This window comes from Rhipicephalus microplus, chromosome X (genome assembly GCF_043290135.1).
Source record: "Rhipicephalus microplus isolate Deutch F79 chromosome X, USDA_Rmic, whole genome shotgun sequence".
NCBI classification, from domain to species: Eukaryota; Metazoa; Arthropoda; class Arachnida; order Ixodida; family Ixodidae; genus Rhipicephalus; species Rhipicephalus microplus.
The window spans coordinates 411,975,563-412,003,507 of record NC_134710.1 but is presented as its reverse complement, the minus strand read 5'-3'; the positions used below and the strand labels follow the sequence as shown (position 1 = coordinate 412,003,507).

The 27,945-nt window shown below is 45.1% G+C and overlaps 1 long non-coding RNA gene across 1 annotated transcript in view; it reads right to left on the bottom strand.

Moving 5' to 3' along the window:
* The window catches only part of LOC119160986 (uncharacterized), a 182,113-nt gene that overhangs the window by 48,264 nt on the left and 105,904 nt on the right, over window positions 1-27,945 (bottom strand). The window lies entirely within an intron of this gene.

The window sequence follows — 27,945 nt, the reverse complement described above, 5'->3', positions numbered from 1 at the left end:
ACCTAATTTGCAGGGAAGCCTTGGCTCATTGGCCTAAGGCTTGCGGTATCCGATGACGGGGCTTCCGATCAATCCTATTTCATACTTCAATACAAGGCCGATGGAGGCGGAAATGTTGTATGCCCATGTGACCAGATTTGGGCGCACGGTGAAGAACCCCAGGTGGTTGAAATTTCCGGAGCCCTCCATTACGGTGTCTCTCATAATCGTGTCGTGGTTTTGGGACGTTAAACCCCACAAATCAATCAATTACTTTATTAGAAGGAAAGAAACAAACACACAACAAAAGAAATTAACTGTTTTTGCATAAACAGCATTCATTGAGGAGTAAAGCCCTTTGAAAGCTTCGTCGATTGTATCGGGGCCTGTACATTTATCTGAAATAATAAATTCAAGCAACCATTTTTGTATTGATAAAATTACACAAAGGGAGTGAGAGTGTGACGTCCTGGCAGCGATGTGGCCAACAGCCATTATTGTGTGGGTTCGAAGTAACAGAAGTCATTAGTCACAAGTAATAATTTTTACAATATCCAGCTGAGATCCCCATGTCTAGTGACACTGAATAGGAGTTGCAACGTGTCGGCCATAGTTGAAAGCCTCAACGTCGACTTTAGCAAAGGTTAAATTGGTTTAGAGAGTACTAGTAAATGACAGTTATTTCCACCACTCAATTTTTCTATATCGGCGCCGCCATGCATTACTGGCGCCACGCATATAGCGTTGATACCATGCTGCAACTGGTATTGGGTGCGACTATAGTAGACGTCTGTCGAGGCAATTTGAGCAATTTCTTCTTGTTTAGAAAGATTGTATTGTAAAGAAGAAGAAGTACTCCGGCGCAAAGACAGCAGCATCGAGTGTGCAGCAGCGGCTCGAGCTCGGAAATTGCGGCTGGTGCATCGCCTTCCAAGCCTTCCATGCATCAACCTTTCTGCTTGAGAAATCTCCTTTATAATTGGTGGAGCCGCGAGGCCAGGATTTCGGCTCACGAGGGGCTAGTTTCTTTAACGTCCACCACGTGCCGCATGAAGTTGAACCCTTCCCCCCGCTCGCTTTTTTCTCCTCTCACCACGACGCTGACGAGTTCCCTACGGAAATGGTTTCGCTCTTCAACCTGTTCTCGCCCGCCCCTCATTGTGGGAACCAAAGAATAGCGCCCCGCTGCCAGCGCATTCCTACCCGCACCGTTTAAACGCCGGCTGGTGTGGAGTACGCGAACATGCTCCGGACCGGCCATGAACGGTTTTTTAGACTGAGATCTTCTGTGTTTCTTTGGCTTGGTTGAATTCGAGTCCTCACAGTTTTAATATATAGTCATAGATAATTTATATATGAAGAAGCTACGACCAACTGCATTAAATTCTTTAGTTTGTTTCTCGTCGTAGGTATTCTATAGTATTCATATTATTAGGTTCAATACTTAATTTATGGCTAAGTCATATTCTTTGCTGACCCGAACTTCTTCTAGGGCAGAACAAAGTGTTTAATCTTCTTTTTTTTTAGCTAATACGCTATTGAAAAGCATGCAAAAATTAAGAAAGATGTTAGTACAACGATTTTCACAGGAGAACTATGTCCACTATACTGGACACTGGGATTCATTTGTTGAATATATTGGTTTTTACATTCTGCCATTCTCTTTGAAAGCGCGCTGCTTTTGGCCCTGTTAGGTTAATAGCCTTATAAAATACAAGCGAGGTTTGTTTTGACCCGAGAACAAGTTTTTCAAGGTTGGCTGTAGCACATAGCGTTCAGCACCACAAAGGAAACAATACGTAAAAGAGAGCGTGTCTATTTTGTCCACAATTCAACTTCATCAGACGCCGATACCCTCGTGCTTCATGCTGTTGATAGATTGCCAGCATGTCCCAGTTTAATTTTTTTATGACGGCGCTTGAAGAGTGTCACGTCAAGCCACCTCTTGTTTTCTTTCTTCCTTCTATATTGAGCACGATGTGCACCAATTGCATCTTGTGTCGTGTGTACTGGACGTAAGTAATTCTCGCATTGTCAGCAAAGTTTTGATTACAAAGGCTACATTTTTTTCTACGATGTATCGAAAAGGCATAACAGAGCTCGTAGAATTTAAATGATTTCAATGGTGCAAAGATATCTCCTGAAATACTTTTGTATACTTGACCGCATCGTGCGCACGTATTTTCGCGTAGATTATGCAGGTAATTCTGGTGGCCAATAAATAGATTGATATATATGTGGGGTTTCACGTCTCAAAACCATGAGAGATGCCGTAGTGGAGGGCTCTGGAAATTTCCACCACCTGAGGTTCTTGAACGTGCACCCAAATCTGAGCACACGGGCCTACAAGATTTCCGCCTCCATCGAAAATGCAGCCGCCGCAGCCGGGATTCGATCCCGCGACCTGTGATTTAGCAGCCGAGTACCTTAGCCACTAGACCACTGTGGTGGGGCGGTCAATAAATTGGTGGGGCTGAAGGATGAACAACTCTTAAAAACGTATTACTCGACTCTTACAGAAGCTACCAAAGTAGTTTCAGTTCCGACTGTAGCTCTGCTTACTTTTCTGCATCAGTTTTTTGTCATGTTTTTGTCAATACTAGGTATATGTACCACCCTGCTGAAATCACCAAATGTTGATTGCAGTAACTGTAAATAATAAGTAATAATAAATAATATGTTCAATACACTAGTCATGGTGTAGGAAAGGAATATGCTTGGCAACCACATAGTAAAAGCTCCGAAATTGTACTGTCCAGATTTCTCTTGTGGAAGCTCTTTCGCTTTCCTAATTCTTTGTAGCGCTTCTTCTTGGCGTAAATGTACATAAGGAGCTGAGTATAGTTCCACAGAAAAAAAAACACCAGACGCTCGGAACGGACAGCACAGTTACAGCGTAAGCTGGAGGAGTGGCTTTTGTAGACCTTTTTGTAATTTAGTATTAGCATCTAATTTTCTGGCATCTCATTGCAGGCGTCTTATTTTATAGGATACCCAGCATAGTTCCGTAAACTCTTCTTCAAACAATGGCAGCTTCAAGAGACAGCGTGCCCTGGTTGTTTTTTGCTCTACTACCTGGCAATTATTAATTCATGAGGTTCACAACTTCAGATTATGCAGCATCGCCTGTTTTACAAAAAATTTGATACACCTAAAACTATTGAGTATTTATCTGTGTTTTCGGCACATTTCAATTGCCTTGATATATTAAAAATAGCAATAGATAAATTATTTCTGTAACACTTCATCTGGTGAGATTTTATTGCGACATGTGAAAGTAAATTTCATAGTTTTATTGCGCACGTTACAAGTGCTTTATGCAAGAGATCTTGCTTTATGCAACGATCTCCGCGTAGTTCATATATGTGTCGAAGGCCTGTGCACCAATAAATCAGCTATCGAATGGGGTCGTTGGCGTATCATGTAAGGGCTAAAAAGCAATTTTAAACCTTAAACCTTAAAACCTTAAAAGCAATTTTAAACCCACACTGTTTATTTACGTGTACATCTCAAGTATGTAGTGCTTCCTCTCACGCCCGGATATTGTCAGAATTCAGAGCTTGATTTTGCGATTGACGAGTGAATGCACCATAATTATTACCTATATTAGATAGGAAAATCTTGATGATAGTCCACCTTTTTACTCAATGGTCTCGCTGATGTATGTGTAAACATGGCAACGGCAAGAACACTAATCATGCTGTAGCCAAGAAAAAAAAGTTATGCAGAACATTTTGTATCAGTCTTTAAAGCAGTTATTGATTGATAATATTCTATTAGTTGCTAACGTGAGGTCATTACTGGCAGCGATATCCTTTCATTTTTCCTTCCAGGAAAAAGAATGCTGATGTTCGCGTTTGGTGTCATCGTATAGTGTTACACCCATCGTATAGTGTTACAACTACTGGAGCAACAGCTGAGTTTTAGTGCCGGAAAGCAACACAGTAACACAATATTTACCTACGGTATTTTTTCAATTATGGTGAACGACAGCATAAATTACTCCTAACATTTTTTTTTCAGTTGGCTTACCAGTTTTAATACATCTCAGCAACCAGGTTTTACATTTATCAACGGAAATGTTCACTTTTTACACTTTTGTGAAGCCCCCTCGAGAAGTAAAGACTGACAAAAATATTACCCAGTGTTGTGTATTTAGATGGCTTTTATTTTCTTTCCGTTTGTGCCTGCATTTTTTGTTATTATAAGTGGGCGTCAGGACGTGTATTGAGAGAACGACCACTGTACCGTTTAGAGGGACCCTTGAGAGACACACTACGCGACAACCTTCCCTCTCTGGTCACCCACTGGCGAAAAATAATTGAAGCCAGCCAAGCGCATTGTCATCCCATAAGTGCCAGGCGCCAGTGAAGATCTATCCGCGATTCTCGGAAAATCAGGGTTAGAGGTGGTTCGCAAGCCTGCTTCGATGCCCACCCGCTTGCTACCACGGCCGAAGGAAAAAAAGCAACACCAGCGAGTAGTCTGCAAGTTGCCTTGTTCAGAGTGTCCAACCAGCTACTTAGGCAAAAGCGAATGTTTCCGTTCAGAAAGCCCGTGGAACGGCCGACAGGCTTGGATTGACGTTCCCGACATGGGAGTCAGCCGCTGAGCGCTAACGTGCATCTTGCCGGGAAGCAATAAACTTTCGCGCCCACTCGTTAAGATAACGCCAGCTTAAGAACGACGTCAGGAAGGCAGAAGTGCAACACGGCGCTTTTGCAGAGCTCTTGAACATCCCGACCATATGATCAATTTCTACAGCTTTTGTGTTTTGGAAACCGAGAGAAATTTCGGAAGGAGGTCTTTGCGCGAGTCCTGACACATTTTTAACACGCCAACAAACTTGAACCGCTCTCTAGGAACAATCTCCTCAGTAAACGTTCACGGCTTTTGAAACGTGTTGGAAACGGAAAGCCACAGTTTTGGCAAAACAAGACACGGATATGTTTTGTGACAAAAACAGACAGATCCTGAGGAAGTTACGAAGTCGTTCCTAACACCTCAGACCCTCTATGAACTTCCCAACTTCTTAAATCTAGCGAGCCCAACAGATTTCAGTCAAAATGCTTACATTTAAGCGTATAGAATTCACACTCCCAAATTACCGACCTCCAAAAGAAGCAAGAATAAATAAAAAAAATTTCTGTGTAGTGAAGTTGACCACAATTTTCACAATTGATTTATATATATATATATATATATATATATATATATATATATATATATATATATGTTGGGTGTTTGTGCGTGCGTGTGTATTTTGATTTACTAATAAGCACCTGAAGTAGCAGATTTAACATATGTGTGATCGAATTGCTGCTTTGATCTGCGTTCGTGCCATCATCATTCATGGAGCGTGCTTCTCTAAAAAGTTGATACTACGAAAAAATAATTGAAAGCATTCAAGCAATCCCACCTGTGCTTGTGTAAATCGGCTAACTTTGGCAACGGTGGTCGATGTGAAGGCGTGGAGATATTTTTGTCTCACCCGAAAAAGCTACAGCATAACAAAAAATCTGGTGGGGGTCAGAACCCCCTCATCCGCATATAGTTACCATCCTGAACGTCACCAAATTGCACATTGAAGGCCTCGATGCATCCACTAGAGCACAATGTACTTAGTAAAACTCTTAGCCCACACAAAATATCCTAGGTGTGAAGGTGTCATCACTCGACGTATAAATGCAGTTAATCTAAACTATGTATCCTTCTTTTACGGACATTGTCCAAATCCCGTCCCTCTGAGGCTATGCTTCTGAATTAGGGTGCAGTGTATGATTCTGTGCAAACACTTATACTCGAGTAAATATAGGAATGAGAAAAGCAGTGATGTCGTCATTCGTATATTTCCATGAGTCTTTCTGTCGTTGAAATTTTATAGCTGCCCACCCAAACCAAATCACAGTAACCCAACTTGTAGTACTGATTGAGTCACGTAAAATATTCCGAAAATATTGAGCCTGTAAACTATTCCGAGCAAAGTGAAATATTTCTGTCATTGAAAGAGTGGTGGCCTATAGCAAGAAGCATACCTGCAAAATACGACATAATTTATTTGTAATCAAACATGCGCTGCAAATGAATATTATGATATATTTTGTAATGTGTTTAAAATATACGCATCTTTAGATACTTATTGTGTGCTATTACGGAATTAATAAAGGAAAAGTTTTTAATAACACAAACACCTCCATAGAATGTGTAAAACGTATGTGTGTGTCCCGATTCAAATGTTCAAAATTATGCTGTGCATACCTGCAAACTTTACCTGCAAACTAATGCAGATGTCAAGATCATAACAATGCAAGGCACGTATATGCATTCACAATATAAAGTTACATTCACTGTGGAGATATTCAAAACAAAGAACGAAAAAAAATGAAATAATTACACTCCAAGTACTTTTTTTTTTGGCCTTATTCAGCCTCAACAACAATTATCTTGGTGTGAGAAAGATCCTATCACCGTTTCGGGACCATAGATTAATAAAGCTACATCTTTCAGTTCTCTTAAGCATAGAACCATGATAGTGCTATAAACACCTCATTACTATTATAACTAACTACAGCTGCCAAAATTGTGCGGAGGACCCCTGGCCAATGCAGGAGTGCGTGGATACATGTGTTTATGCACACGCACACATACAAACTACACGCACGAACATAATGAAGTATGATTAAACACCTGCTCCCCCCTCCCCCTCTAGAAAAGAAAGTTCCGTTCATTGTGCTGCCCCAGAAAAATTTTAAAAAATCAAACTATAAAAAACACGAACAATTACATATAAGCAGACGATTACGGCTACGGCATAAGTACCAATATGATAAAAGAAAGTGTCATCAGCAATACTTATATTCGTAGTAGCCTGGGCTACATAACAGTTTATTACATGCTTCTAAACGATCCCACAACCACCGTATGCCTCAAGAAAAGCAAGGAAATCATGATCAGTAATGCGCCCAGTAAAAGTCAGAATCTCTTAAATTGGATTCGCGGCACTTTCATAACAGTAAAGAACTAGAACGAAAACAAAATAATAAGGCCTAACGTATACCATCTTTGTTATTTCAGTTTTGCGGACAATATCGCGCTTTTTAGTAATGCCGGCGATGATTCACGAAAGAAAATCTGGAGATGTAAAAAAAGACATGTTAAAGTATGAATAAAGAGAGGCCCGAAGAAAACAAAAATAATGTTAGACGGCCCGGTGAAAACGCGGAACTAAGGGTACTAAAAGTAAAGCCACCCCTCCCCCTATGTTTCGGGCATTCACCAAGAAAATAAGGTCAAATTGATTCGAAAATAAACGTTAGTCATTTGCAACACATGCCCGGCAATTGCCGATAAGCCCGACACATGCCCGACATTGCCGATAAGCTTCAAGCAGAAATTCAAAATATTTCAGTAATAACTTACGGGCCTAAAACATGAATAAACTACTACACGCGGCCTGAAAAACATCACGAGGCTTGAGGGGTAACACACAATCCAATAAACTTTACATATAGAAAGGGTAGACACGCACGCACGCACGCATTGCTCATCTCATGATATTATTGTAATGTAATAAATCATGTAGGAAAACCTCTCCCGTGTGCCCATTTCATCAGTAAGAACACGAGTGAATAGAACATCCAGGCACACCATAGAAAGAGAATACACAAAAAATAATGTTCAATAGCGAATGCGCAGTAAAACCAGAACCGAAATATGATGAGACGTAGAGCAGCCAGCATAAGGTCTTATGTGAAGCGAGCAAGGACAAAATGGAAGCACTGGGTCACTGGCTGCATGCTGTGGTTATCTCTGCCGAAAGCAGTACCGCAATCATGCCGCGTATCCGACTCGGACACGATTTTGACTCCTCCGCACTTGTCCACACACCGGCACTTCGGCAAGAAAAAACCTGCTCCCGCAGTAATGATTATCCCTCCGGCAAGTCGACTACTGAGAGAAAAAAAAAATGGGGGAGGGGGGGGGGTAGACCTTGCAGGCAGAAAAATGTTCATTCTCCTTCGTTGGGAGCTCGACCGAGCCTCCGACCATGGTTGGCGTCCATACTAACCCCCTCCCCCAGCGTGTCGTTGGTGTTTGTGGGAATGTGGTTTGAGGAAGGCGTTCGCCGAGTTTTCATTGTGTGGACGACGACGCCAGAGGACCATGCTAGGGTGGCTTGCTGCCTCCACAGTACGCCTACCTCGAGGTGAACCTTTGCCCGCGTTCAACGAGATAACAAAAAATTCCTGTCTGTCAAGATGGGTATTCCCATCCTACACCCTGGCTTGAGTAGGGCGCTGGGCAGTCACCATTGCACTATTACAAGCCCATGCGTATAGTAAGATTGAATGTGATAAGAATTACTAAGTATTTTACGAGGTTACTTGATCTCAAGGGTGAATATTTAGGTAGTATACCCGAGAAGAGTTAGGTGACCTATGTATATGCTTAACTTTACATTTGTTAATATTTAGTTCCATTAGCCACAAGCTGCACCAGTTACATATTATATTTAAATCAAAGTGTAGGTGATAACAATAGTCGTCTGAAGTAATTTCTGTAAAAGTATCGCAATCATCAGCAAAAAAGATGATATTAGAAGTTACTTGAGGTCAATAATGTATATTAGAAACAACAAAGGACCGAGGACCCACTCTTGGGGCACTCCTGAGGTAACATGGCACATTTATGAATTGTAGCCGTTGGCGGTAACGTACTGTAAGCGATTAGCAAGAAAGCATCCAACCTATTTTAATAGGTTATTGTCAAGATTTAAGTCCTGTAACTTGTGGATGAGAAGTTTATGACGTACTTTATCCAACGCTTTTGCAAAATCTACAACAAATGCTGTCAGCGGATGATGAACGATCAAGAATTACATCAGTGAAAGGTAGGAGTTGAGCCTCACATGATTATGACTTCCTGAAACCATGTTGTGAAGGCGAAAATGAGGTGTTATTTTCAAGAAAATTGAGGATGCTTCTGAATACGAAATGATATATAGTAGTTTGAAGCACGTGCTGGCAAGAGAAATGGGGCGATAGTTGGTTGTAAAGTTTTTCTAAGCTGATTTCAGAAGTAGAACTACCTCCTCTACCTTCCACTGATAAGGTAAAGTACCTATGTGAAGCGATAGGCTCGACAAAGTTGTGGCCTGTAGTAAAAAATTGCACATGCAAAATACAACGCAGCTTGTTTGTTATAAAAATATGTTGTAAAATCGCATTATAATCTATTTCCACAATGTGCCTAACAAATACAAAGATTGTTAGCATTCATTGTGCACACATTTGAAATGAATGCGCGAAAAACGAAACACAACAGCCACCACAAAATGTGTGCAACCTATATACATATCCCGATACAAATATAAAAAATCATGGCGCGCACAAATTTGCAAATTATGCCTATAAACAGATACCAATGCTAAGATCATAACACAAGACAGGTACATATGTTCAAGCACAGTATTCAGAAATAAATGCATATAGTATACATTCAAACGAAAGATAAAGAATAAAGTATTCACAAGTACTTTCATTTCTTGTCCTTATCAAGTCTGGGCAACACTTTTCTATTATGAGATATAGCCCATCACCGACCAAACATTACCACTGCAGAAACTTCCTTCAAGCATAAAACCATAGAAGTGCTCAATTTGGGCGTCCTATTGGTGGCAGAACTCACTTCAGCTGCCGAAATCACACAGACCCCTTGCGTAGTGCTGCGGTGAGGGGGGGGGGGGTGCTCGTGTGCACGTACACATACAAAGAGATGCACCAGCATGCATAAGGAACGGTAAAGCCTCAACTTGAAAGAAGTTTCTGACTACGCTGCTCGCACAGCCAAGAAATAAAAAGAAACCGATAAATAAATATGAACCATTTTGAAATAAATGCTTACGGCAGCAACAATATGATGAAAGCTTCATGAACATTACTTTTGTTTGCGAAATCCTAGGCTATGTTACAAAAATTATTTAGAAAAACTTTCAAGAACTTAAGAGAACAATTTGACACAATGTGAAATGAGAATGTACATTTGTCAGGAAACTGGAATATTATTTTTTTTCTAAAGAAGACAATCAGCTATTATCGCCCACATGTAGTCACTGGTAAAGTGATTATCCCAGGAGGCAGCGGCATTCCTAGTCACTGGTTCGTTCACAAATTTTGCACTGCTGTCCTTTTCTTGTGAAGCATCTGGCGCAGTTTTGATAGTGATTTGACTTTGGTTGAGTACCATTTGCCAGTAGTTCTGTCCGCCGTTCAGCGGCATCCGTGCCTTCGATGTCAGTTGGTGATGTAACCTTTCGCTCCATGTCCTGGCCGCGGCGAGGCCTCTTCATGCGACTTTCTTGTATGATACATTCGTTCTAATACTGCAGATTGAGTTTTCTGTGAACACGGCTGGCTTTCTCATGCACAGCAACTTCAAGTCGTTTCGCGCAGCGCAAGTCGTCATCGTGCTGAAATGACCTCCTGAGGAGCATCGTGCAATATTTCTGCGATCTGAGATCGGTCAGCACTTGCTCCCTCGTGTCACAGAAGTCCAAGTGTGCATCCCTGCTAAGACGCTCCTTGGCATGACAGTGTGAGGCGAGACACTGGCCTTTGCTTCTGGCGTGTGACGCTTCACGCTACGACCTCGGTGCAGTGCTTTCCCAGATTGACGATCAAGGCAGAGAAGCAGCGATAGCTCAGTGTCGCAACGGAACGAAAACGAAAAAAAATGTTGTTTTTGACCAGAACAAAAACGTAATTGAAACGTCATTATTTATTTCGTTCCGGAGCAAAAACGGAATATTTTTATTGATTTTTGTTTCACGGGAAAACTTAGCGATCCGGAACAACTGAGGTCATGCAACGTGAGCAACATCCTGCATAACTGAGGGCACAGAATCAGTGCGTATCTATAGGGCAGGCATTCCTAAGTTAAGGTATGTCCAAATATTGTGGAAAAAGAAAGTGTCATACATAGACATTTGCATTTATTCAAGTGGGCTTTCGTATGCCTTTCCCACAGGCCGCCCAGAACTTTGCTTGATCAGAACAGTAGTCGCGCATATATGAGAATACCCTCAATGACGGGCTGCTTCTGAGATCATGCTCCCACTATTCACACACGCATACACAAAAAAAAGATTTAGCCTGTTCAGAATATTTCTAATTCACTCTTCAGAGAATCAAGTACGATAACTTCGAAAAGCACTTGTTTGCGTTATTTTGTTACGAACTCACGGTAAAGCTACTTGCGCTTCCCTTAGGAACGTTGTAATTTATTTTAGTCCGGTCCCAGGTTCTTAAAGGAAAAATCTTATGTTTTTATAGTTAACTTTAATGTTTTGCAGAAAAATAAAAGCCATTACGAACCGTTAGGGAACATTTTTTTTCGCTCTGGAACACAAACAGAACTTTTTGCGGTGGAACAAAACTAAAACCAAACTGGAAAACTCTGCGCTAGCATTCGCTTCCCGCACGCTAACCCCTGTGGAACTAAATTATTCTCATGTTTATCAGGAAGGACTGGCCGTCGTCTGCGGAGCCACGCATTTTCATCAGTACATCGCGGGCAGACATGTGACTGTTCTCACTGATCACAGGCCACTCCTGAGTATCCTAGAGCACCAGAAGCAGATTCCACAGCCATTTCCGCCTCGTTTATCTGATGGTGCATTAAGATGTCAGCATAAGACTACGACGTAGTGTACTGTCTAACACCGACGCATTGAGCCACTTACCCCTCAGCGAAACCATTGAGAATACACCTCAAATTGGCTGCGTGCTCATGTTCGAAACGCTACCAAGGCCCCCCACTAACACTCGACGAAGTCACAAAGGTCACGCAAGAAAACCCAACATCGTTCAGACTGTACAACGCCCCAAATGGAGGGCAGAGTTCAAAACTTCAAGAATGAGAACTTCAACGCTTTTAACAAGAGAGCAATGGAGCTCAAATGTCATCGTGGTTGTATCAAATTGGGATCACGAGTTGTCAATCATGGCCCACTTTGACAACGAGCAATGGCTCTCACTCATGCCGGACACCGAGGCGTGATCACAATGAAGTACGCCCACAGCTACATGTGGTGGCCGGGAATCAGCAAGGGCACCGAGATAGCTGCAGAGTGCACAGCCCGCCACTTAAATCAACGTTCTCCAATGCGAGCTCCAGCACCGGACTGGGGCAGACCGATCACACCTTGGCACGCATTCTTGGTAATTCCGAATGCCTACAGTAAATGGGTTGAAATTCACCAAGTGAACAAAACAACATCGACAGATGCCATCGATTTCTTGCGCTTGTTGTTCGAAACTTTCGAATTACCCCACAAGGTGGGTAAACAACGGAATCGCATTCATGTCAGTCAAAATACAGAAACCCTACGAGTGACAACTGCATCACAGAGGTGAAATCTGCTCCGAACCACCCAGCCACAAACGGACAGGTCAAACGCTACGTGGTAGAGCTAAAACGTGCTCTTGTAAGTACGGGGTCATTACAGCCGTGCATTGCACGCTTTTTTAAGCAACTTGCAATGAGTCAGACGGGCCAGGTACCGGAGAATATCATGTTTTCATGCGAGCTGCGGACGCACATCTCAGCCATCCTGCCAGAAGCACCTTGAAAGGTCACACCACATAAGGAAGATGCCTCGCGTTGCCGACAACTCCACAAAGGACAACCAGTGGTCGCCCGCCAGTTTCATAGAATGCCCGAACGAACGGCGCCCATCGTAAAAAAAAATCGGCTGGAGATTATGGCTTGTTGAAGTTAAAGCCCCTTCATCGCGTCTTCTACCGAAAAACGCATGGAGGGGCTTTAGACCGTGCATTCCCGCTTCCAGCCAACTGCAGGGATGCGCCCTGCCCTCCACCTGACCTCCCCCCCACGATACTTGACGCCGCGCGCCCGGGGACTGACTAGTGACTGTCGGGGCAATCAGTGGGCCCGCACACTGGTTGCTTCTCCTTTGTGCTCTTCATCCCTTTTATGGCTCACAGCGGACTCGAAAGCCAGCACTCGGACCATTTGGACCATGCTGCGCACAAATGCCTTTCTTGAAAGTAATAAAATCAGTTCCCTGTTACGTACACTTGTTATTCCGGCTACCGTGGACATAACACAGTGCAAATAAGGTTATTTGTTCTTAAAAAGTTTAACCACCTCGCCTTTCAGCATTATATCTGTCTCTTTTACCTTACCTCCATTAACATTTTATTACATCGTTAAAATTGGAGAGTCACGTAATAAAAAAGAGGAAGGGGAGTTATTTATTTAGAGATTTGTTATTTATTTAAGAGAAAAACTGTCAGTCAAGTGCCGGACTTTGGGCAGGGGTGTGTGGCGCAGTGCACGCAACAATGTGTAGGAGATACAGCAGTATAGATAGTTTTGAACGAAAGCGCGATGATTAAAAAAAAACGGCATGAAATATGGTCCACAATCTCAAGCGCAAAACAAAAACTATGAAAACAGTGCCCACTAGGTTATGTTGTTTGGGTAAAATGTAAAAAGAACTCAAATACCAACTGTAGCAAAAATAAAGTCGGCAACAATAAAAAGCAAGACTTTGCAGAATCGAAGCGTTGAAGAATCGTGCAGAAGCGAGGCTTTGAACCTCAAGCAATCAGTCTGATGAAGACGGGTATTAAAATGAAGCGCACTGTAATATATATGAAGGTGTAGTTATGAGTCATGTGAAAGAGCTAACACACGAAGGAACTAGTTGGGATTGACACTTTCAAGAATCTCTGGTGGCAAATTGTTCCACTTTCTGCTTGTGCGGAAAAAAAAATATACCTGTATATAGGGGCGCAGTCACACTTTCAAGATTGGAGGCACGCGTTTCGTAGCGCAAGATTGGTTCGATAGAATTAGTTTTTTGTATTACCAGCTCATTATTATATATAAGATAGAACAGCTTCGTTATTTCGTGATAATGTCTCCATTCCAGGGTTTCAAGTTTAGCGCTTTCCAAAAGAACTGACGGATATGTGTTACTTTTGGGCATTGAAAATAAATTTTACAGCTTTTCGCTGTATTGATTCAATTTTGTCTGTGTTAGCTTGCGTGTGCGCATCCCAGACAGCCAATGAATATTCTAGTATTGGTATTACGTACGTTTCACATGAGGTCATTTAGGTTCGCTTTATGCCTTAGCGAGTGCCCGTCTTAGGTAGCCTAGTATTTTCAAAGCCTTTATCTCACGTGTTCGTTCCATCTTAAACACGTGTTCGTTCCATCTTAAATTAGATGTGATGACAAGACCAAGGTGCGTATACTGCGAGACAAAGGACAAGAATTGATTGCCTAGGTTGTATTAAATTTTTAACGGATCTTTTTTGCGGGTTATGGTTATCACCAAAGTTTTTCTCGCGTTAAAGGTCATCTGTCATTTCGTGCACCAATCTTGAATCTTAGATAAAGAGTTATTTAAAAGAACCTGGTTGCTGGAAGCGTTAACTACTTTAAAGCACGCAGGCATCTGCAAAGAGCTTTAGATTTGCTGGAATGTCACGGGTGGAATGATTGACATGTAAACCGGAAAGAAAAGAGACCCGAGGACGGATCCCTAAGGTATACCGGATTTAAGCGGCGCAGACGGTGTGTTGGTACCACCGTCCATAATATCGCGCCCGGTGAATATTACTTTCAATTTGAAAGCCTGGCCATGGATGCGTTAGTTAATTAGCACTAATGAACCAATCAGTACATAACTGTAACTACCATGTAAGCTGTAAAACTCCAGAATGGGCTGTCAATTCAGGGGTCTATGTGGTACATACACTGAATGTTCGGAAACGCGCACTTCGTCTTTTTTAAAATACCCTATTGATGTGCTATACTATCGATCTTTACCTCAACAAACCCTAAATATTGTTTCACGAGGTCATGAATGTGCCTTTCATAAGAATCCTCTTTTTTTTCACGTAACCAATTTTAATATTTACGAGGCACCATAGAGTACATCATCTCAACGCTAGGTGGAGCTACGAGGGCTTGACGGCTGTCGCACCCTGAACAAAACTGCCCAGGGAACTTTTTTTTTACCACGCGATTCAAACATGCATTTACTATCATAAACTAGACATATGCCAGTACCTAAATCGCAGAAAGCAATTGGATATCTTCAAGCACGTCTCCAGCGCAGCGATTCAAGTGCGGTAAAACAGCCGATATTTCTGAGAGCGCCCATAGGCGCTGTGCATTATCTTTCAATCAGCTAGGGAACTCGCACTATTGCAACTACGATACTGTAACTCCAGCAGAAGAAAGGTTCATACAGTTGCTACTTGAAACTGTGAAAGCAATGAGAAAATCAGAAAGGGAGAGGAGTTATTATCGTTTTTCTCTCCAGTCCCGTAGAGTGACGCGGGGCCCCGCCCCCACCGTGCGGAAAAGCGCACCTCCTGCTCGTGGGCCAGAACCTGGGGACGTGCCGGGTACCGTCCCTTACACCTTCCCGCTACCATCCTGGAACTCCGTTCTCGACGGCTACCTTCTGATATGCCGGACGCCGATCAGCAGACGCTTCCATCTCTTCCGGCCACCTGTCCAGGCAGTGTTCCTCAGCGGGAGCTTCCAATCTTCAGTGGAACAGAGGACAACGACGTTGAAGATTGGCTCTTGACTTTCGAAGGGGTGAGCGCTTTAAACAGATGGACGGACGCGGACAAGTTGACACGCGTGTCGTTCTACCTCGTGGGTGTAGCCAGCCTTTGGCTTAGAAACCACGAGGCAGACGTCCGAACGTGGCCGCAATTTCAAACGTCGATTGTATCAGTCTTCGATCAACCAGCCGTCCGAAAACTTTGTGCCGAGCAACGTTTACGCACACGCGCACAAGAAATGGGTGAAACCTTCACAAGTTACATAGAAGACGTCGTCGATTTGTGCAGACGCGTGAACGCCGAAATGACGGAAGCTGAAAAATGTAAGCACATCCTCAAAGGGATTGACGACGACGCTTTTCAAATGCTCTTGGCGAAAAGCCCGACCACTGTTAACGACGTAATTAGCCTCTGCCAAAGCTACGATGAATTGCGGAAGCAGCGAGCTCTGACAAGACGTCCTCCAGCGCACGATTTGGCATCGCTGTCTAGTGTGATCAGTGGTCATGACCAAGCGTCACTAATAGCCGAAATAAAAGCATTAGTCCGCAAAGAAGTTGCACGACAGCTTTCCTTGGTGCCTTTCACACCAGAAGCTACCACAACTTTACCATCGTCTCTAGGTGACGTCATTCAAGGAGAGGTCGCCGAGGCCTTACCAGCTGCTCGTGAGCCTAATCTTGTGGCTGCTCCTCTCACCTACGCCGCGGCTGCAGGCATGCCAACTCGCAAGGCGCCTGCGCCTCCGTTCCAGCTTCGCGCGAGCTATCCCCCAGCTCCAGTTCACTGGACCAGCGCTAACACCGCCAACCCGTGGCGCACCCTCGACAATCGCCCGATATGTTACGCTTGTTGATACCCCAGACACGTCGCAAGGTATTGCCGCCGCCGGACGCATATCACCAATGAAAACCGCCGTGAGCCTTTCTTCCCGCTTGACTTCAACGCGCGATACGGTTCCTCCACTCCAATGCCAGCCCGCTACCAGGACGACCACCGCCCTCGGTCGGGACGTCTTCGCTCACCCTCTCCACGCCACCGGTCGCCTTCTCCTATGCATCGACTGCCCGCGCCTAATGAGGAGGAAAACTAAACGACGCAGTTCCTGAGGCAAGAACTGCGCAAGTTTCGGTTTGCCCAAGTCCTCATTTGTCACCTACCAATGTTATTGATGTGTTCGTCGAAAATATCCCTACTGTCGCTCTTGTAGATACTGGTGAAGCTGTTTCTGTTATAAATGCTGGATTTTGCCGCTCAATTTGTAAGGTTACGACGCCTTTCTCCGGATTATCGCTTCGCACAGCCAGTGCTCAGCCTGTTCAACCGACCGCAGTATGTACAGCCCGGCGTGACAATTCAGGAAGTTCTGTGTACGATAGAGTTCGTGGTTCTTTCATTGTGCTCCCATAATATTATTTTGGGATGGGACTTTTTGTCTCGTCATAAAGCCGTAATCGACTGTGCTAGGGCTGAGGTTGAATTTTGCTCACTGGATGACCAAGCGTCTATCGACACCCAGTCTGCCGCTAAACTTGTCGTTAGCGATGACACCTAGATCTCTCCATGCTCTTTTGCGTTCGTGCAGCTTCATGCAGCGCCATAACCGACGGCACGCTCTTCTTCACACCATCTCCAATATTCGTCGCCCGAAGAGCCCTCCCCCTGCCTTTTGCTGCTCTCGATCTTGTAGAAGGCTCAACCACAATGCCAATTTATAATCATGAGTCGTCGTGTTTATCCATACTTTGTCACGAGTACCTTGGCCACGTCAAGACAATCAGTTCTTCCAGAATTATATCTGTCCCCGATGAGGTGCCTTCTACCTCCGTCTGTGAACTGGCTGTCGTCTCAGCGCCTGACTCAACGTCGGCAAACATATTTCAACCATTCATCGCTGCAGATTTGACACCTTCGCAGCGTTCACCCCTCCTCACCATTCTTGAGAGCTACCGCCATTCTTTCGACGTTGAACAAACATCTCTCGGCCGTGCCTTAGCATTAGAACACCGCATCGACACTGGGTCTCACTCACCGCTGCGACAACGACCATATCGCGTGTCCGCTACAGAACGCCGCGTCATTGCTGACCAAGTAGACGACATGCTTCGCAGAGGCGTCATTCGACCTTCACAGAGCTCATGGGCGTCTCCGGTGGTTCTTGTCAAAACAAAAGACGGTTCTATACGTTTCTGTGTCGATTTCCGGCGATTGAACAAGATCGCGCTGAAGAATTTCTATTCACTACCGCGCATTGACGATGCTTTGGACAGTTTGCAGGAAGCCGACTTCTTTTCCTTGTTAGACTTGCGGTCAGGCTACTGGCAGGTGCCTATGGCGGAGGCCGATCGCCCCAAAACCGCTTTTGTCATGCCAGATGGCTTATATAAATTCACCATCATGACCTTCGGACTTTTCAATGCACCTGCAACGTTCGAACGAATGATGGACAACATCCTGCGTGGACTAAAATGGAAGATATGCTTGTGTTACCTCGATGATATTGTGGTCTTCGCCCCTAACTTTGACACACACTTACGTCGCCTTCAGCACGTCCTTACTTGCTTAACTAACGCCGGTTTGCAATTAAACCTAAAAAATGTCGATTTGCCATGCGTCAACTGAACATTTTGGGCCAAGTTGTTTCCAAGGAAGGCATCCTCCCGGATCCCGAGAAATTGCGAGCTGTTACGGCGTTTCCTAAAACCTGTCACCATCAAAGAACTTCGAAGTTTGATCGGCTTGTGTTCGTATTTCAGTTGTAGCTGAAGCTCCAACTGAAATCCACACCGACGCCAGTGGTGTAGGCCTGGGTGCTGTGCTCGCACAGCGTAAACCGGAGCATCAGGAATACGTCATGGCATACGCAAGTCGCACACTTACCAAGGCTGAGAGCAACTACACCGTCACAGAAAAGGAGTGCTTGGCCATTGTGTTGGCCCTTGGAAAGTTTTGCCCATATCTATATGGTCGTTCTTTTGACGTCGTGACCGACCACCACGCGCTGTGCTGGCTTTCGACGTTAAAAGACCCATCTGGCCAGCTCGCTCGCTGGGCGTGGAAAATTCCAGATTACGACATACGCGTGGTTTATTGGTCAGGACGGAAGCATGCTGACGCCAACGCCCTTTCCCGTTCCCCCCTGTCCCAGAATGCCACAGCTGACTCCGCTTGCGATTCCACATTGTCATCGCTTGACTTTGACACCATTGTTATTGAACAACGCAATGACCCGTGGACTGCGTTTCTCCTCAATCATCTCTCCGACACTTCTGAACTCCCAAAGACGCGAACGCTTCGGCGCCAAGTTCCACACTTCTCGATACGTGACACGCTTCTCTATCGACGCAACTACGCACCAGAGGAACGCAAGTGGCTGCTCGTCGTTCCACGAACCCTGAGGTCGCAGATTTGTTCGTCTTTCCACGCTGACCCTCAATCTGGCCACGCAGGAGTCTTCAAGACCTACGAAAGGCTTCGACATCGCTACTACTGGCGTGGTATGTATACCTTCGTGCGCAACTTCGTCCGCTCTTGTGCCGAATGTCAGCGCCGAAAATCTCCACCACACGCCTCCGCCGGTGAACTGCAGCCTTTACCATGCCGTTCCCGACCCTTCGAACGGGTTGGAATAGATATTTATGGGCCACTTTTATTGACTCCGACTGGCAACAGGTGGATAATAGTTGCTATCGACCACCTAACGCGCTATGCTGAGACCGCTGCTCTTCAAATGGCTACAGCACAGGAGGTTGCAACTTTCCTACTGCGTCATTTTGTGTTGCGTCATGGAGGCCCTCAAGAACTCCTCAGTGACCGTGGCTGTGCCTTCTTGTCCGAGGTCATTGAAAATTGCTCGCTGAGTGTGCTATTGTACATCGCACATGTACCGCGTACCACCCTCAAACCAATGGGGCTACCGAGCGGTTTAATCGTACTCTCGGTGACATGCTATCTATGTATGTGACACCTGACCACTCTAACTGGGACTTAGTCCTCCCATTCATTACATACCCCTATAATACGGCAACGCAAGCGACAACAGGCTTCTCCCCTTTTTACCTCCTCTACGGCCGTCACCCCTCCCACACCATCGACACCATTTTGCCCTATCGACCGGAGGCGTCCAAGTGCCTACCGATCTTGGACGCCGCCAGACACGCAGAAAAATGCCGCCAGTTAGCTCGTCGCTTTACCTGCGATGACCAAAACAGGCAAAAAGCAATTCATGATGCCCAGACCTCAACTCCCGTTTTTCTTCCGGGTGCTCTTGTATGGCTGTCAGTGCCGTATCGCACAGCTGGGCTCTCTTCCAAACTTCTGCCAAAGTACGATGGGCCATATCGTATTCTCGAACAAACTTCGCCAGTAAACTACCTTATTAAGCCTCTTACGCCACCATCAGACTTGCGACGTCGCAACCGCGAGGTTGTACACGTCCAGAGGCTCAAGCAGTACCACGGCTCAACGCTGCCTGCACAGGACTAAGTCACCAAGATGGCTCCTTTTTTTCTCCGTGGGGCCATTGTAAAGAAGAGGAAGTACTCCGGCGCAGAGGCAGCATCATCGAGTGTGCAGCAGCGACTCGAGCTCGGAAATTGCAGCTGGTGCATCACCTTCCAAGCCTTCCAAGCATCAAACTTTCTGCTTAATAAATCTCCTTTATAGTATTTGGGATTTTCCAAACATTTATGTTTGCTGGTAACTTATGCCTAGTGAACTCCTTATCCGAGGAATATTCTCTGCCTTGAACGTTCGTATTATAGTACTGAGAATGTCAGTAAGTGCGCGTTTGCCCTTGTGTTCCGTTTTGAGTAGTATGGTTCCTAAAAAAATACTTTATGAGCAGCGTGCAGAAGAAAAGTGGCAGGCTACGCGTCATTTATGGGCACCAACTTCTGCGTAATTATGTTGTCATGAAGCAGTTAGCCTGAGAATAAGCTGGTCACCATCACGAAAAAATTTTTAGACTCTACGATGTAGGAAGTTTTTGCTCCCCGTAAGCGGTGCAGCTGTCGTCACCCGCTTTGTGTTGCCTGACGTCATCCATCATCACCGTACCCAGAAAAATTCTCACAGTCAGTGTCCTCCAGTTTCTTTCAAAGTGATTGTGGACAATATCACGCACAACTCGACAAAAGCTTATCACTTTCTGACTACTGGCTTGAGGGGAAGAAAAAGAAGAAATTGCTTGAATTGCCTGCTTGAGACGTCCACTAGTCACACCCAATATCAGTTGCAGCGCTAAACAAGTGGCGCCAGTACAGCATGGCGGCGCCGATATTGAAAAATCGGTGCAGGAAATAAATTTCACTTACTAGTACTCTCTGAACCAATTTAACATTTGCTGGAGTCGACGTTGAGGCTTTCAGTCATGGCCGCCACGTTGAAACTCCTATTGAGCGCCACTGGCCAAGCGGACGTCAGCTGGATATTGTAAAAATGTTTACTTGCCACTGATGACTTCTATTACTTGAAACACACACAATGATGGTTGTAGGGCATATCGCTGCTACGACGCCACACTTTCAGTCCCACTACGTAATTTTATAAATACATAAATGCTTGCTTGAGTTTATATATTGCCGATAAACGAACAGCCCCCGAAACCATCGACGAAGCTTTCAAATAGGTTTACTTCTCAATGGCTTCTCTTTCGGAGAAAACTGCATTTATTTCATTGTGTTTTTGTGTGTTTCCTTGTTATAAATTACAAACGAGGATTGATCGGGAGCACCGTCATTGTATACCACGAGCCTTAGGCCATTAAGCCAGGGTTTCCCTGCCGATTAGGTTCTGTAGTTATCCTCATCGTGAGCTTCGCCACGCGTCCTTCATACGTAGGCGAGCCCACGCCGGGGCACATTTTTTCCGCAGTGAGCAGCTAGCAGGTCGTGGGCTGCATGCAGGCTGCCTGTAACAATATCCACATCTTTTTTCGCACATGAACAGGAACTGGCACAGCGTGACGTCTGTCATCTTTTTAATTGCCTGGGAAAATAAAAACTTAACGTTAAACGGAACTTCACAGCAGTACCATGGATTGGCTACTTCACGTAACTGTGGCGTGCTCCGAAAATGTACTTCTATATGTGAACAGTGATGAAATATAATCTAGTGAGTGGTCGGGAGATCAGTGTGAACAAAGAAAACACGGGAAACATATTAGGTTTCACCAAAAACTTCAGCCAGTCTAGTCAGCGGACACTGATGAAGACAGCGAACGTGGTTTAATGAAGTGGGGTTTAATGAAGTGCTTTGAATGAAGGAGGTGAATGAAGTGTGTAAATGGGGTGGAAGTATCAACAGCGAGTTACGGGAATGGTCGGAGTGGTGGTACGAGTGACAGATATCTCTCAAAAGTTAATTCGAGCGCGAAAACACGACACGATCACTCACACATGCACACACCCATGCATCAAACACACACAGCGCTCTTTGCCACAGGTCAAGGGCATGGGTTGGTGCATGGGTGTGTGCGTGTGTGAGTGATCGTGTCGTGTTTTCGCGCTCGAATTAACTTTTAAAAATGCTCTACCAACTAGCCCAACAACAAGTTCTTTTACAGATAACTCTGGTGGGACTTAGCTTCTTTTGTCGGGTAAATCCCACTATGGTCTACGACGGTACCTGCACATGAAGGTCTCCGCTAAGAATAGCTTCCCTTTTAAAACACGGCACATTCATACACAATAAAATATTCTTAGGCAATCGTACAAGAAGTATAAGGCTCGTGGGTCTACCGGTAGGGTAAATTCCAGCAAACCTTTGAAAGATAGCAAGCGCAGTGTCACGCGCGCTCAAACAAGCACGGCTTCAATAAATAATTCCAAGCATGCCCCAATGGTGATAGTATGTATATCTCAAAACAAGGGAGATAAAATATTTTGTGATGTCGCTTCAATCTTCAACTTTTCTCCTGAGTATAAATTTATGCACGCTTTAAAACCGGTCATGACGCCATTTAGCACTTTCACATCTCCAGCCTATGCTTCCGCCAGGATGGCAGACTGTGTAGTCACCCTCGACTGTGTAACCACACAGCTATACTGCGAAAATGCCAATAGAGACGAAGGTTCAGCAACAGAGGTATAAGGCAAGGAGGTTAACCCGAATTCTTGGAGGAGATCACCATGTAAATAACGAACGGTCATCAAAGTGCTACAAGGAGACAGCCATATGCTTTGTCTTTCTATGCACTAATCTATTCATCCTATAATAAGAGCTCAAATTACGCAAGAATGAATCAATGTGTCTTCGATAGGAAAATGCTTTTCAGTTTCTCACATCACATACTGACTGCCAATGCAATGTAATTAACAGAACGACCTGGAAAATGAAGAAAAGCGGAGTGTCCATCGAGTCTTGCGTGGCACCATTTTACGTGACCTTTATGTAGCGATTTGAGAGTACTGTGTGTACAATTTTAAACGATGACGTGGTCTCCTGTATGTATACGTAGGGGACTTTTTTACTCTTTTAAATATTATACCCAATGAATGCCTCACCAGCGCCATTCGAGACGTATTACGGGTGTTACAGTTCTGCTCTACTCAACTATTTTTCACTAAAGAGGAAACACTTATTATTTCCATCAGGTTTCGAGATTTGTCACGAGATGTTTGTCCCAACATGACATCTGCTGGATGTTTACAGACCTAGGACTAAACAATGCTCCTCCCGTACGAGTCATTACACTCGAGCTCGTGAAACGTGAGTTGCATGCGTCAAATGCTAAGCAGTTTTCATCATCAGGTTGAGGGGCTGTTGAATGCTGGCTACTCTCTGGTTACAATTGAGACGGTGGCAAAACCCCTGCACAAGAAAAAGAAACAGCTTTCCAGACAACATGAGGATTCTGAAGAGCAGAAGCAAGCAGTTGTCGTGTCATACTTACATGATATCTCATATAGTCTTAAGAATGCTGCGAGGAGAAACGCCGTAAAGCTTGCTTTTTTCTGCGCTCTACATTTTAGGTAACATAAGTAAGCGCATTGCGAAGTATGAGGTTAGCCTCAGTAAGCGCAACGCTGCGCATTACAAAAGATTCAGTAGGTATCAAACGTGCACTGTGTGTAGCGTTTCCTTGACCTATGGCAAAGAATATATTGGCAATCGGCGAGGTGTGTCAATCATATATATGATGCGCCGGCACGCCACTTTACTTCCTACGTGCACAGGTGGAAATCTTCCCTTTCATTGGAAGGCGTGTCTTTGTGACCCTCTCCCCGCCGTGGTGGCCTAGTGGCTAAGGTACTCGGCTGCTGACCCGCAGGTCGCGGGTTCGAATCCCAGCTGCGGCGGCTGCCTTTCTGATGGAGGCAGAAATGTTGTAGGCCCGTGTGTTCAGATTTGGGTGCACGTTAAAGAACCCCAGGTGATGGAAATTTCCGGAGTCCTCCACTACGGCGTCTCTCGTAATCATATGGTGGTTTTGGGACGTTAAAACCCCACATATCAATCAATCAATCAATTTGTGACCCTCTTTTCAGCAAAGTTTTGGTCGCTGGAAGGGATGATACGCAGAAGAAGAGCGAAATTATTCAAGCCTTTCAGATCTACAAACTCTGTCCTGATAAGTGTATGAGCTCGCCATCTGTGTTCCTGAATAAAACAAAAAAGTGCAAGTATCTTGAGAGTACTTCTACCATGTCGTGATAGAAACCTTTCTGTTTGATTGCTCTGTCCGCACATCGGTATCGCTTCACGTTTTCAACAAAATAAACTCAGTTGATAGTCCAGCATGCTTCATTTACCTCTCTCTTTTTTGTGTGTTGGTTTCTTCAGCTTGATTTGGTGGTGCTGGTATTACTACAAAAACGATGTACCAACTTGCCCAACAAACCACCCTAATGAATTTACGTCATTTATAGGCACCAGCTCCTCCGTAAATATGCAGTGATGAAACAGTTAGCCCACCAATAAGCTGATCGCCATTGCGCAAGCTTTTCACACAAACTATGACGCACGACGCGTTCACTCCTCACAAGCTGTGCAGTGATCGTGACCGACATTTAGTTGCGTAACGTTATACATCATCTCTAAACCCTTTACTCCTCCAAAGGCGGCAGCTACGGACGTGACTTCAGAAAATGTACATACATACTGACATCTCTCCGCGGCCGGGCGCTTCGCCGTAAGTGAATGGGTAGCACATACGCACTCAAAACTACCTCACAAAAGAAATGCATTGAAAACAAGTCCTGGTTTCAGATAGTAGGAAACATACGTGAACATTTTAGGCGCAATTAAACAAACACGCTATTTTGCGGTATTTGCTGCTGCCGCCAACGAAGCTAAAGACGAGATTTTTCATCTGCTGGCACCTTGAGGAAAAAACCACTCGGACATCATTTTGATGGAGACGTTTTTTTTCGTTTCTCTTCTCTCCCCTCTCTCTGCCCCCCTAGTTTTATAAATTAACTCCCCATTCAAACACTCCACAATACAACACAGGAACACCTCTTTCCTCGACTCCCGGTTGGCTGCCGTTGAAGGTGGCAGGCACGGAGTCCTCCCTCCTCGGATCTTTCTCGAAGAACCACCGCCTCTCGTCGCCGTTGAACTTCGCGCCCTCCTCGACGTCCGGCGTCCCTGAGCCGTGCGAGCGCACCTCCCGGGTACGTGCCTGCAACGCTGGGTTGACAGGCCGTCAGTATATTTGGTCCGTGTATCGATGCCACCGCAGCTGCTCGGTTTGGTTGCTACGATGGAGCGCAAGTGCACCTTCCACGCTTGCAGCGCCGGACGCGGCTCTTGTCTGCCGTAGGCGGCACCACTGAACCACTTTGACGACGTGGGTCTTTGCGTCCTTTGTGACCAACAGACAGCCGCCATTCCGCCAATTCAGTGCCACCGCTTCCGTAATGGCGTGGGCTCACCGTCAGCGGGGCGGGTAACAATATGAAGGTATTCGGCGAACGCACCATGTTCGAACCCAACACCTCCCCTCCAACTGTGTTGTACTGTATCTATGACATGTCACACAAACACAACCACACATTCACACACGTTTGCTGGCTCAGTACGTGAGGTACAAATCGTCACTAGTTCCCTTTTGACTCTGTCGTGCGCATGCACTCACAAAGCATACACCCCCCTTACCTCGCTGTCCCTTTTATGCGTCCTCGTTGGCAGTCACCAACCGCGACATTGTGTCTGCATTAGCATTAAGAGACCCTTTTTTGTGTTAAATTTCCAGGTTATACTTCTGCAGTGCTAACGCACAGCGTGTCAGGCTTGCGCTCTGCGTAGTGGCTACAGTCAGAAATTCGAGCGGGTTATGATCGGTAATCACCTTGACTTTAGCGCCAAACAGCCCATCGTCCAACTTTCTCAGTGCCAAAACGATTGCATAAGCCTCATTTTTCTATAGTGGCCCATAGGGCCTGAGCCGGGCTAAGCTTCTTGCTCAGAAAAGCGATAGGGTGTTCCTTTCCCTCCAGATGCTGCTGTGCCCGGCACTCACCAACGGCTTAATCACGTGCATCAGTGGCAAGGATAAACTCCTTCCTCAGATCTGGAGCCTCCACTGCCAATGCCTGCACTAGACTGTTTTTCACTTTTCCAAAAGCTTCTTGTATCTCTGTATTCCACGGTAATTTATGCGGTATACGTCGACTAGTTAGGTTAGTCAGAGGCATAACGACTTAGGAGTACTCGGGCACGTAGTTCCTATAATAGTTAACTAGACCTAGAAAACTGCGAAGTTGTCTCTTTATTTCGGGAGCCGGAATCTCCTTTATCGCCCAGACCTTCTCTGGGTCAGCCCATGCTTGCCTGATCCTAAAATGTGCCCCAAGAATTCGACTTCTTGATGTGTAAAACGACACTTGCTTACGTTGAGCGTCAAACCTACCTTCGCAAGTGACGCAAGCACCTTGTACAAATGTTGCAGGTACTCGTCCCAGCTCTCAGAATGTATCGCGACATTGTCAAAGTAAGCGCAAGCGTAATGTCTATGCGGAGCCAGTACAACATTGATGACCCTCTGATAGGTGCTGGCGGCATTCTTTATTCCAAACGGCATCACTTTCTATGCGTCCTGACTAGAGGGAGTGGCAAGAGCCGTGCAAACCTGTGCGTCCTCGTCAATATGTACTTGCCAGTAACTCCTGAATATGCCTAGCAGAGTTAAGTGCTTGGCCTTAGCTACATGGTATAACAGATCAGTCGCCACGCTCATGGGAAATGTGTCGGTCTCTGTTATTTCGTTCAGTCTCCTGTAATCGCAACAGATGCCATCATCCTTCTTTGATAGACAGGCCAGTGAATACACGTGCGGGCTTTCAACAGGGCACACAAATCCCCACTGCTCTAACTCAGTTACCTGCCTCTCTACTTCGTGCACCAGTGCCACTGGCACCCTGTAGGGGTATGCACGTATCGGTTGTTCTCCTTTTTTATTTTGTGCATTCCCACTTTGCAGCTGCTTCCTTGTCTCGCAGCTGTTTCCTTTGTGTGGGCTCCAGATGTGCTACTTCAACAAGCTTCTGCGTCACCTGCGCCTGGGGCCCACATGGTAGGACCGGGACACCTCAAAATTTCTGATCGCCTTGGAATACCCCTCCTGCTGCACTTACTCGCGTGTGATATGGGCGAAGCTTGTTAACATGAATGATTCTGCGTGAACCGTCATCTAGCTCAACAAAATAACTGTACGGTTGCATTTTTTCGACCACAGTGATCGGTCCCTTGAATTTTTTCACTAGCTTCACCTCTCCTTCCTTCTCGAACCATAGTACTTGGTCTCCTGCGACGAACTGTTAGTATGTAGCCCTCAAGTTATAGCGTCCTATGTACTCCTTCTGATTGACTTCACTTTCTTGGGTGGCTCCTCCACTAGCTTCTTCCAACCTACTTCGGAGCTTCGCAATATATTCCGCTGCTAGCATACCCAGTGATTCCGGAATTTTCCAGTCTCACTCTTTTTGAGAATAGATATGGTTCCGTTTGACACCCACCAGTACATGAGCTCGTACGGTGACCGCCCTGTGGTCGCAAGTGGAAGCACCCATAACAAAAACGGAATCATTACACCCCACTCGCGTTCATGTTCGCGGACTATGTGAGAAAGCATTCTTTTGAACGTGCCATTGCAGTGCTCCACTAAACCGTTGCTTTGCGCATAATCAGGTGCGAAAAACCTTCGTGTTGCTCCCAGTTTTCCAACATTCTTGTGTCAATTTTGACGTAAAAGCGGTGTCCTGATCTGAGCAAATTGTCTCTGGTACCCCATGGTGAGAAAATATCTGCAGTGTCGTGTCACATGCAGCCCTTGCCGTTACTGAACAGAGGCATACTACTTCTGGATATCTGGTGTGGAAGTCTACAACACAAAGAGCGTAGTGGTGAC